A 12,672-nucleotide genomic window follows, 5' to 3' on the forward strand; every position below is an offset into this window, starting at 1 on the left:
GTGGTGCAATTGCTTCTCTTGACTTTGGTTGTGGGAGTGAGGTCGGCGTACTTATGCTGGAGAAGTCATCGATCCCATCCTCTATGATGGGCTCAGCGTCCTTTAGGTGTTCTTTGGCTTCCTTCACCCATTCTCTCACCTTCTCTATGGCCTCCAATTGTCGCTTCGGTTGCGGGTATTCCCCTACCTTAGCGCTTCCCTTTTTGGCCGTCTTAGGGACTGACGTCTCTGCTTCTATGTCGGAGACCTTCTTTCCAGCGGGCAGAGTTGTAACACTCTCCATCTTTAGTGCGATTTTAGCTTCCAACTTCCTCTTCCGCCGTCTACGGCTCTTCTTCCCTATCGAGGCTGCATCAAGATTTCTAGGTCCTGGCAGAGAGATTGCAGCCTGCTTCATTTGGGCATGGGTCATGACCCGCAAGGGGATAGGCATGGCCTCCCCATCGTGGTTCTCGACACCGAACAGCCCCAATGGGACTGATGGTTCGTTGGCTGAGCTAGATGACGGTTTTCGCCTTGGGCAGTCAATGAAAAGATGGGTGATTCCGCACTCGGCACACCTTTGGTCAGCCTTATCTTTGTTTTGCTGCTCCCTCTCAGTGCAGCGCGATGAGACATGACCTAGGTGACCACAGGTCCAACATGTGATTGGTTCCTGTGCCTGCCCTCCTAGGCCCTTACCTCGTCCTCTTCCTAACGCTATCACCGGGACTAGGTGATAGTCCATGAGGACAGCATTCCCCTCGTCATCATGCGAAACGTAAGGGCATATGTAAGCTTCCTCCTCATTTGGTTCTTCCACATAGTGGATAGGAGCGTCACTTGGTGGGTGGGTTACGTAAGGACCAGGCGGCCTAGGAATGCCTGTAGGATTTATTTCCATCCTAGGAATGACTGGCTTTATGTCGTTAAGTCCAGGGAGGGCCAATGGGGCTCCCCTTCTGAAAAATGGCTGCGGCCTGTTCACTAGGTAAGGCTGGCCATATGGTTGTGAGTATGGAAGTCTCCTTTGCAGTCTACAATGCGGGACATCATGACCGAACCTACCACAGTTAGCACAAGGTCGTGACCTAGGGTCTTGACACTCGGCTGGCAAGTGGTTTCCGCCATAGTATATGCATTGGATGTGTGGGCGCGTTGGTCGTCTCAACATATCTTGCAACTTGGCTAGTTCCATTCTAACGTCAGCCAAGTCTTGATTCGTTTCGATGGTTTTCCCCTTATCCTAGGCTGATGGTGCTGATCGCTCACTCGAGGCTGACGCTCTTTCTGAGCTTTGCGAATTGATCTTCTCTAGGTTCACGCTTCTGGAGCTCCGCTCCTTCAGCTGATCGTCAACTCGGATGGCCTCCTCAAAGACCCTGGCTAGCGCATCCCACTGCAAGCTCGAGTTGCCTGCCAAAGCCTTGTAGAGTTTCTCGTTCTAAATCCCGCTGATGAATACAGTTGACACTGCCCTTTCAGTCGGTCGCTCTCCAGTAGGGATTCTCTTGAAGAGACTCCGTACATGGGTCACATAATCGCGAATGTCCTCCTTCTCTTTCTGCTTGACGTTCATCAAGTATACTAGTAGATTATCGGAGTATCCGGGCTCGACAAATCTCTTAATGAAGAGATCCTTGAGACCATCGAAGTTGGCTCGCTCCGCGTATACCACGTCCTACCTTTGTCGCCCAAGCAAAGCCCGAAAGCTTGCGAGTGTTGAGTCAGGTCGTTGAGGCCGTTGGCTTCGCAGACTTGCTCGAACTGCTCGACAAAGCTGTAGGGATCGTCATGGGGCTGGTACTTATCGAGTTGCTTGGCAACAATAGGGATTTTAGCCTAGCTCTTTGAGCCTTGGTTTGCTCCTAATCCCGCGAGCAGCGATGTTGCTAGAGCCGTGGCACTTTGCTCTGCAGCCGTATTATCGAAGCAGTCGCTTCATAAGAAGCTCACTCAGCGTTAAGTCTCCTTCTAGTGCCCTCTCATGATCCGTTTGATTCCTGCCAGCCAAGTTCAGTACCCGTTGCACCTCTCGCAACTCCATGCATTGCCTTTGGTTCCTAGCCTGCTGATCCCTATTGTACTCAACCATGCAAGGCAGGTACTCAACCATGCTTTGCAATGCCTTGCGGGCCAGCTTTCTCTCCTATTTTGGATCTGCAATGATAGTGTCTGTCGTCCTACCACGGTGCCCGTACCGAGCATGAGCGTGGTAACTACTGACCAGCCTGCTGAACTGAATCTGGAAAGGCTCCTAAGTCGAATTCCTTGTTGTATCTGCAGTCTGGACTTTCTTCTGCCATTGTCGAGTTGTCGTGCTCCACCAAGCTATCGATCAGGTTCAGTAGGCTCGTCAAATCCACTTTGTCGGTGTCCCTTGCTTGGTCCTACCTCTGCGCGTTGATGGTTTGTCTATGTATTGGGTTCTCTCTTACTAGTGGGTTCCTTGAGTGGTTTATCTGGGTGAGTTCCTTCAGTTATTTTAATACAATCCTCAACTTATGGCCACTCAATGTGTCTTTCCTCGTGCACTTGTGCTCAATCAGGCTTTCAGTTTCCTTATGTGTACTCCAAGTGCAAAAATTCAGGGTGATTGCAGCAACCACTTCCTAGTCGTCTTACACACTCTCGCATTGTTTTGGGCCGAATAGGCTTGGTCAACTTCCTGGCCGTCTTGTCAGGGTTTAGGATTTCCCTAAGATGTTGTCTAGTTTTTGGTCCGATCAGACCTTACAGCTCAGCAGGTCATGTCTAAGCCTCTAGGTCTTGCAACTGCCCACTTCTAGCTGCTAAGCAGCGGCGCCCTACGATTTTGCCTATTCCACGTGCCATAATCAAGTTCTGAGCGCCTTACGGGCTTTCAACAGTCTGAGCTACTGAGTCCTAGCCGGGTCAGGTCAGTTTTCTGCAAATCTGGTAAAAATCTACACTCGACCCTACTGGTCCAAATTGCAAGGTCCGAGTGGGTTACTCAGACGGGCCGAGGGTTGAATCTGGGACTTGGTCAGGGGGGACTCGGACGGAGTCACTCGGACGGGGTCACTCGGACAAGATTGTTCGGACGGGCCGAGGCAAGTGGACCGAGGGCCGAATTTGATACTTGGCCGAGGGCCGAGTTTGTCCATGGTCCGAATTATAGACTCGGACGAGCCGATTAGGGTTTTGGTCAGATGGGCCGAATTTGATACGTGGCCGAGGGCCGATTCTAGGACTCGGCCCAGGAGTGGCCACTCGGACGGGCCGAGTGCAGCGCACGTAAATAGTGGAGACTCGATTTCGATCGTTTCTCGTGCTTCACTCAATCATACCAGGCATAACCTTCCAGATCCGCGACCTAAGGGAGTGAGAGAAGGGATTCATATACCTGGATGGAGTGACGGGCTTGTCATTGGTGCGATCGAATCGAATAGGCCAGTAGCTCTCTCTCTCTCTCTCTCTCTCTCTCATCGAAGATGGCACATTATTATACACAGTTCTTGAGCATATCAGAGCAGGGATTCATAGAGATTCCGAGATATATGCAGATCTATATGCCACATCGATTGAGAGTTCTTATTGGACAGCTCAGGGTATCATCACATCAGCTTATGATTGAGAGTGCAGAGCCAGTGGCATCCCACGAGAGGAGAGGATATGCCCCCTTTGCAGATCAGAGGTGGAGAGTGAGAAGCATTTTGTTCTCAGATGCCCGGCATACTCAGAGTTGAGATCTAGATACACATTGAGCAGCTCACTTCAGGGATGTATGACTAATATGGATTAGAGATCATTTGGCCATTTTCTGGGAGAGGCATGGCACATCAGAGAGCAGAGCACACAACGGGTCCCAGTCAGAGAGGGGCCCACCCAGACGACTATTACACAGTTCTTTCAGACAGACAGAGTGAGAGCTACTGTACCAGCCTCCAGCCAGACCTCCGGGCTCACACTACAGCAGGCTGAGGACCAGCGTACCCGACGCCATACGAGGATCCGTGGGTTTCAGACCCCACAGCCACACCGACAGGAGATCTGGAGGATTCTTGATCTACATCGACAGCAGACTGAGATCCGACGACACTCGACACACTGGATCTCAGACCTCCAGTTTGCTCTTTCTCCACCGCCGATGTACCACATCCTGCATCCAGGAGGGATCACCTGCTATTAGCGACTTCGACGACTGCTACTACATCCCAGGATAGTATATCTCCCTGCATCTGTTACATATACACATCGCACCACTTTATCACAGCCGACAGTTGTTCCCCTATCACAGCTGACATTTGTTCCCCTTTTGTAGCCATTATCTGGAGTACCAGAGCTACATACGCACATACACATACACGACACTTATCACACTCACAGCACCATATTTTCAGTTTCCAGTTTTTAGCTTTTCATTCAGCACTTTTATTTTGGATAGCTGGACCTCATCAGTTGTATCACAGTTTGTCTCATAGGCCAGTTTTGGTCTTTAGAAGACGTTAATATAACTTTCTTTCTTTCTTTCTCTCTCTCTCTCTCTCTCTCTCTCTCTCTCTCTCTTTCACACTGAACTGTTGCAAATGAGTGTTTTCTTGGCCTTTTGGCTCTTATACCCCTTCCCGGGTATGGTGTTGATGCCCCCAATCACTCACTTACCAATCTTAAGCATCGCAAGCGAGTTTTTTGCCATTTTTGCACGATTTTTTGCCCTGTTTGCCCTGTTTTGCAACAGTAAACCCTACCCTTCTCCGGTGTGATTTCCTAATCTTATCCTACTCTAAATGCAACACGAATCGAAAGCAAAATACCGAACTGATTTCTCCATGTTTCCTAATCATTAAACAAACAAAATAACCCAAAATACTTACATGTTTTGAAGATAAAAAATACCCAACTTCCTACCTATCTCAAGCTCCGGTTCGGGGATGAATCCCTTACTTCGATGCTCAATATGAGGCGCGCAAGTGCTCAAGCTTGAATCCGTTGGTCCCGGCAACAGAACCAAAATGTGGGAGCTTTTGCTCAACTGCCAAGACCCACGGACCGCTTATTGTTTCAAGCGTTCCAAGTGAGCTTTAATGGCTATCTCTCACCTAGCCGATGCGCTGTCGATCCTACGGGTGTAGTGAGCTTACCTTAGTGCCGATATGAGTTGCCTCCTTCCTTCCACACACCAGTAGCTCCACGATCCTAGATGCTAGCTCAAGCATTTGCAAGCCTCCTCTACCTCCAAGCTCCATCCTCCATGGCCACGCGTGCAAGAAGAGAGAAGGGAAGAGAAGAAGAAGAAGAGGAGATGGTGAAGAGCTTCACCCTCTTGATCCCTCACTCTCACACACACTCACTCACTCACACTCTCACACTCCCTCTCTCAAGAGCACACATAAGCAAGAAGGTGAGAAGGAGAGAAGAAGAAGAAGACTCCTTTTGCCACACACCAAAGAATGATCTCTTATTCACTTTTTGAACTTTATATATACAAACCCTAAAATCCCATGGGCACCCATTCCTTTTTTACATGATCGGCCATTGTGGCAAGGTCCTTTTTTCCTTTTTCTCTTTTAGCCCCGTGCCTCTAGCCTATACCCATCTAATATTTTACAATGGGCACAGGAGGGAGCCTGGCACTCTTTTACAAGGATTTTTCGAGTTTTTTGAGGCGCCTTTTCTTTTAAGGTTGCGCTTTTTGCCCCGGTCCATCTTTAGGGGCCGCTTGTGTCTCGCTCTTTTTTCATCTTCCTTTGCTTTTTCTCCATCTTTTGCCATCTTGACTTGGGGTTAACAAATGCAGTTACAAGAAAGGCGACACATGATGATGTATGGTATGTCAATTCAAGTGCATCTAATCATATGACCAATCATGTTGAATGGTTTGGAGAGATGCAGGACTTACAAAATCCAAGTTATGTGCAGACGGGTGATGATTCATGCCACCCAATTTCACACATTGGAAAGATTCCCTTGTCCTTGCATGATGGCCAGTCAAAGAGATTAACAGATGTATTACATGTGCCATCAATTACAAAGAATATAATGTCTATTGACCAAATGGTAGAGCAAGGGTTGCAGGTTCGATTCAATGCAAAAGATTGTTTTGTAGAAGACTTTAATGATAAGTGCAGCTTGGTCGCAAAAGGAAGTAGAGTTGGCTACATGTTCACTCTAGATGCTTGAAGTCCTACAATGGATGCTGCTATGTATGCTAAAGGAAAAGGAGAGGTTGCAGACATTGAAATATGGCATAAATGTATTGGACATGCAAATGTGCAAAGGCTGAATTTAATATAGTCCAAAGGATTAGTTACAGGGTTGCCTTCTTTTAGATCATAAAGTCTATGAAGCATGCCAGTTTGGTAAGCAAGCGAGACAACCCTTCTTGCATGATAGAGAAGTGATCAAAAATATACTTGATATAGTGCATACAGATGTTTGGGAGCCTACACATAATGTATCTCTAGATGGCAGCAAATACTTTGTCACATTTATTGATGGTGGCTGTTCAAGGAAGCTATGGGTATATTTCATGAAGAAAAAGAGTGATGTATTTGAGCACTTCAAATCTTTCAAGGCAGCTGTTGAAATAGATACATGCTTGAAAGTGAAGTACCTAAGATCAAATGGAGGGGGCGAGTACCTCTCTAATGAGTTTAATGGCTTCTTAAGGACTCATGGGATAAAGAGTCAATTTACTTGTAAGTATACCCCACATCAAAATGGGGTTGCAGAAAGAAAAAATAGGCATATTGTAGAAGTTGCACGGGCATTAATGGATGAAAAGAATATACCAAAACATTTTTGGTTTGAAGATGTCCATACTGCTATCTATATTTTGAACAGAACTCCCACGGCTGCAATTTATGGGATGACTCTTGAAGAATGCTTTATTGGCACAAGAAGTCCAATGTATCACATTTGAAGGTATTTGGTTGTGTTGCATATGTTCATGTGCTAGGTGAGCTGTGGAAAAAGCTTGATTCAAAGGCTAAAAAATATATTTTTATTGGATACTCTTTAGAGTAGAAAGGGTATAATTGTTATAACCCTGTCACAGGTGAGTTCAAAGTGAGCAGGGATGTTATTTTTTATGAGATGAGCAATTAGTATGCACGTGCTGGTGATGTATTAGATGATGATAATGATCATGATAACTATGTGCAGAAAGAAAATCAAGAATCATAGAGTCTTAGTGGACCAGAAACATCATCTGGTACTACATCTACAATAACCCCTTGGTCTAGAAGACTAAGGAGTAGCCCCACATCTTCAAGTGGATGTATAAGTGTTGTAGGCAAAGACAAAGGAAAGAAGAAAGTGCTGGATGGTAATGATGCATCTACTAGTCATTTGGGATTTGATGGAGATTCTAGTGGTTCTGAAAGTTTGGATGATGAGCTTGGTATTCCTTCAGTCACAGGACACCAGGTATACAGAGAGCTCATAGTAATGTAAAGGCTCCATTGAGTGATCCAGTGGTATGTAGGTCTAGCAGGGTCAGATACCCTATTAAAAGATTTGGTTTTGAAGGTTATGCAGCTCATCATTATGCTTATATGGTGAAGGTAGTTGAGGATGTTGAACCCACTTGTGTTGAGGATGATGTTGATCATGCTCATTGAGATGCAGCAATGGATGAGGAGATGGTTGCATTAGAAGCCAATAAGACTTGGGATTTGGTATCCTTGCCTAAGGGTATGAAAGCTATTGGTTGTAAGTGGGTTTACAAAGTCACGCATAATGTAGATGGTTTCATTAGCAGGAATAAGGCTAGGTTGGTTGCAAAAAGCTATGCTCAAACATGTGGCATAGATTATGAAGAGACATTTAGTCTAGTTGCTAGGATGGCAACTGTTAGATGCGTGATTGCCTTGGTAGCAGCCAAAGGTTGGAGTTTGTAGCAAATGGATGTTAAGAAGGCCTTCTTGCATGGTGAATTATAAGAACAAGTGTATATGGAGCAGCTAGCAGGCTATGAGGATTTAGAGCATCCCACATGTGTCCAAGTTAATGAATTACAAGAACAAGTGTATATGGAGCAGCTAGCAGGCTATGAGGATTTAGAGTATCCCATATGTGTCCAGGTTAATGAAGGGGCTCTCTGGGCTGAAGCAAGCATCTAGAGCATGGTCTGACAAGATTAGAGAGTATCTTGTCAATATTGGATTTTGTATTTCTGATGGTGATCACTCACTTTATGTGAGAAGGGGAGATGTAGATTTGGTCATCATAGTCATTTATGTGGATGACTTGATTATTACAGGTGATAGTGACAATGGGATTGCTGAAGTTAAGGACTTCTTGAAGAAGATGTTTGAGATGAAGGATTTGGGTGAGCTGAGATACTTTCTTGGTATTGAGGTGATTAGATGTGATGATGGTATATGGCTATCCCAAAGGCATTATGGCTTGGATATGTTATCCAAATATGGTATAACAACATGTAAGCCTCTTTCTATACCATTGGAGCAAAATGTGAAGTTGAGTGCTAACGTTGGGGATGAGATAGAAGACTCTACTATGTTCAAGAGGATAGTAGGGAGTTTGATTTACATGACTATCACAAGGCCAGACTTGAGCTATGTTATTGGCCTTGTTAGCTAGTTTATGCAGATGCCTAGAAAGTCTCATTTGGATGCAGTTAGACATATATTGAGGTATGTGAAGTCCACTTTACATTATGGACTTTTTATGAGGCAAGTAAGGATGTATAGGTCTTTGGATATACAGATGCAGATTGGGCTAGTAGCATGTCAGACAGAATATCTACTAGTGGATTCATGTTTTCCCTTGGTAGTGCAACAGTTACATGGAGCAACAAAAAGCAACCTATAGTTACTTTATTGAGTACAAAGGCTAAGTATAGAGGTGTTGCTATGGCAACATGTGAGGTGGTATGGCTACAAAAGTTATTAGGTGATTTGGATGTGTAAGGAGACGATCCAGTTGTCATTCATTATGACAACATGAGCAACATACAGTTAGCTAGGAATCCAATGTTCCATGCTAGGACAAAACACATTGAGGTGCACTACCGCTTTGTGAGAGAGAAGGTACTTGCAAGAGAGATTGACTTGGTATATGTCAACACACATGATCAGATAGTTGACATTTTCACAAAGGTATTGGGTGTAGAGAAGCTTCAAAAGTTCCGAAGCTTACTTAGAGTTGTAGAGATAGAGTTGAGCTTGAGGGGGAGTGTTGAGATGGCAAGCTCAACACGTGTGGACATTGATAATGGGCCGCCTAGCTAGATGGGTCCGCACATCCATGCTTAGCACATTGGTGGTCATTATGATACTCACATGGTCACTAACTTATCACTTATTATATTTAGTTTGTTATACCTACCTACAACTTGCAAAGATATAGCACCAATCGATTATTGTAGTTTATTATGCACTATTTGACTTAGTAGGCCACTTTCCTTTATGTTGGATCTTATCTATACTTTGTGTACATTGTATAGTGTGTGGAAGAAGAAGAAGAAATCAGCAAGAAAACGTTTTTGGCATCCATCTCTCTTCTTGTGTTCTTGAGTGAGCTTCCTCTTGTGTATATAGTGTGTGTTTGGTGCACCAGCTCAAGTAAGTCCTACACCATGTGGTTCCTGGAGACCTTCCAGCATTCACTACGCGAGCATACAGCATCCGATCTGCGCACCAGTGGTATCAGAGCAAAGCTGAGATCAAGAGCTTCCAATCGCTACCCATCTCGTGCGAAGGCGGAGCTCCTAGAACGATCGGGCTCTACGGTCAATCTCGTCGCGAACGGTCGATACAGGCAGATTTCTGGCGATCAAGAATCCCTGTTTTCATCATCGGATCGCGAAGGACCAGTCTGCAGAGGCGGAGGACCACTCCTACATCTTCTTCATCAAGTCGTCAAAAAGCAATGAGATAAGCTCCATAGCTTACAAGCTTAAAAGCTTTTATTTTTAGTAAGCTTAGTATTAAAGCTTGATAAGCTTTAAGAAGCTTAAAGCTTCGAAATTGCAATGCGAGATCTCAGAGTATGTCCGAAAATTCCGTCGCATTCAAAAAACGGCCTCCCCCCACGAATTTCGCCATTGGCTATTCATTAAGCTATCAAGCTTAATCACTTAAGCAATAGTCACACAAGCTCTTCAATCTTGCAAGTCATAACAAACTTCACGTCACACACAACCAGTCAAGTTCAGCAAGTTCTAACAAGTCAAAGTTCTGCAAGTCCGACAAAGCAAGCAAGTTCTGCAAGTCAACAAACTCTGCAAGTCACATTAGTCTGGTACTCTGCAAGTCAGACAAGTCAACTGGAGTCAAAACTAACTTCTGTCCAAAACTCATAGAAGGGCTGTTCCTGCGCAGAAACTCCGAACTGCAAAGTTGTTCATTGGAAGGTACTCTACCCATACGTAGGTTTGCTGAAGCATTTTCAGCATACGAAGAATGATAAAACGCAGATTTTTCGAAGATTGTGAAAGCCATACCCAAAAATACATAAGCCTTGTATTCCCGAACTTGAGCTACGCTCATCCCACTAACTTGATTTTGAGTGAGAAAGGTCTTTTGAGTTTTGCAGGATGACAAAACCACATATGGATGATCTTATGGCTGAAGGTGACCTACCTGAGCCTACAATGGAGCAAAAGCTGGACTTAATCATGATGCAATTGGATGAAGAACGAAGGGCTAGGCAAGCATTGCAAGTTCAACTGGCAAATTTACAAAGATCGTCTATCGACAAAGAAGAACCTCAATCCGAAGATCTTATCCGACGTACCATCGACGCAACTCTCGAAGCTCAAACCATCCGCAAGGAATCAAAGATAAGTAAAAGAAGTTTCAAATTCCGTACTTTCAATGGCATACGAGAAGGAAAAACTGTTCTTGCATTCATTAGTCAGTTTGACGACTACTTTCATGAGGAAACCTATGCAAAAAAAGATAAAATCAAGTGTGTCACTAATCATTTAGTGGACAGAGCATCTCTTTGGTGGATTGTAGTACGCAAGAGTATAGATTGTCCCGCTACCTGGGAGAATTTCAAGAAGAAGTTTATGCAGAATTTCCTTCCTTCACAATTTCATGAGAAAGCCATAAAGCAATGGGATCTTCTTCAGCAACGAGATCGTGAGCCTATTCCTCAGTATACAGAGCGTTTTTGGAATGCACTACTCCAGCTATGCATGCTTGAAGACGTACCTGAAACGACACACAAGCACAAGTATATGTCTGGACTCCTTGGGCATTACTACGCTGAAGTTAACATGTTCAAGCCTGCTACTCTTGAAGACGCCATTTCACTAGCTCACGACACTGAAGACAAGCTGCGAGGTAGAGACAGATGTCCACAGCAATTCCAAGCCAATGGTAACTATGGATCTAAACAATTCAATTCCAATTTTAGAAGATTTAATCCAGGTCGTTTCTCTTCATCATCTTTCCATAAAAATTGGACAAAACCACCTGCATTACCAACCAATGTCAATCAAAATTCCAAGCCTATTCCATAGCCAAATCCTAATGTCCCTAGACTTCCTGCCATTGCAAACAATGTAACCAAAGCCAAACCTATAGTATGCTATAAATGCCACCAGCCTGGACATCTAGCAGTAAATTGCCATTCAAAGAAGCCACCTGCCCATATCAACTACCTTGGAGCAATGGACGATGAAGAATATGAAGATATGCCTGATTTCACGGAAGATGAGGACGACACTACTACTCCTTCAGATACTTTACCAGGTATGCCAACTCCACATTCTTTATTGACTATGAAATGTTTGGTGCATGGAAAGGAAAAGATTATTTTGCATGATGACGGTAGCACTCATGATTTTATTTCAGCAAAGTTAGTAAAGGAATTGAAGTTACAGACTATACCTACGCATTATCGCATCAAAGCAGCATTCTTAGGCACTAGGTATAATGGTACACAGGAAGTGCAAGACTTAGAGATTCAAATTGGTCAATACACTGAAAGAAGAAATTTTCTAGTTGTTCCATTACAGTCGAGTGACATTATTTTAGGTATGCCTTGGCATCACCAGCATAACCCAGATATAGATTATTCCACACATTCAATGAATATTACTTTTCAAGGAAAACCTATTACATTGTATGGTATGCATGCATCTAATGTTTTTCCACTGCTTTCGCATACTCAAGCTAAACGTGCATTACGCAAGAGTAGTAAATCTTATCTCATTTGGGTGAATGAACTGCAAGTAAAAGACAATCATATGCACCCTAGGCATAAAGAATTTCTTGCACATTTTAAAGACTGTTTTGCCGAAGACCTACCACCTGGTTTACCTCCTTCACGTCCAGAAGACCATAAGATAGATTTTATTCCTGGCACACAACCACCTTGCAAAGCACCATATAGGCATAACCAGATAGAGCAAAAAGAAATTCAGAGTCAAGTTGAGGAATTACTAAATAGAGGATTGATTAGACCTAGTAGTTCTCCATTTGGTGCACCTGTTCTGTTAGTCAAGAAAAAGAATAATACCTATCGTATGTGCATTGACTATCGAGCTTTAAATAAGATCACTGTAAAAAATAGGTATCCCATTCCTAGAGTTGATGACCTTATGGACAAACTGCAAGGATCTGCTATATTTAGTAAAATAGACCTTAAGTCTGGTTATCATCAGGTGAGACTAGATACGTCAGACATATTCAAGACTGCATTTCGAACACAGTTTGGTCATTATGAATTTTTAGTGATGCCATTTGGATTGAC

The sequence above is a fragment of the Lygodium microphyllum genome, chromosome 19, assembly GCF_053477565.2.
Source record: "Lygodium microphyllum isolate KBCC chromosome 19, Lygodium_microphyllum_v1.1.10, whole genome shotgun sequence".
Taxonomy (NCBI): Eukaryota; Viridiplantae; Streptophyta; class Polypodiopsida; order Schizaeales; family Lygodiaceae; genus Lygodium; species Lygodium microphyllum.